This window comes from Buteo buteo, chromosome 8 (genome assembly GCF_964188355.1).
Source record: "Buteo buteo chromosome 8, bButBut1.hap1.1, whole genome shotgun sequence".
Taxonomy (NCBI): domain Eukaryota; kingdom Metazoa; phylum Chordata; class Aves; order Accipitriformes; family Accipitridae; genus Buteo; species Buteo buteo.
Window position 1 is genome coordinate 30876775 of NC_134178.1, and position 638 is coordinate 30877412.

Consider the following 638-nt stretch of genomic DNA (forward strand, 5'->3'; position numbering starts at 1 on the left):
GCGGCTGCATGGTGCTTGGTTGCTGACTGGGGTTAAACCACAACAATAGGTCACTTGATTGCAATGTATGTTTCACATGTATGATAATCTCAACAGTCAGGGCCACCCCTCAATGACAAGCCCATTTTTTTATTGTATTTCTCCCAGTTACTGTTGTTATCTTGAATTCTTCAAGGTTTTTCATCCTATTTTCTCTCCCTGTCCTCTGGAGTAGGGAAGTGAAAGCAGCTCAGTGGGCATCTGGCTGCTAGCTAAGGTTAACCCATCACAGTCCCTTTTTTTGGCATCCAGCATGGGGTGCACAGATTTGAACCTCTTGATCTGCAGTCAAATGCTGCTGGCTCGGGTCAATCCACAATCCAAACATGCTGCTTTTAAAACATTTCTTGCAGCTGGAGAAGGCTGTTGCCCAGAGCAAAGATCGGGCTTGCCTCCGATGACTTGCTTGACTAAATTTTTGAGTATAATTATCAGTAGAACAAAATTCAAAGCTGCTGAGAAATGCATGTGATTAGCATTTATGCAGGCCAGGACAAGACAGCCTATCAAGGTGTTGAACATATTCAGTGAAACTTGGTTAAATAAATCATCTTTTAAATCAACCTTTGCCCAAGCAAAGTCCAGTCTTACTTATAGGT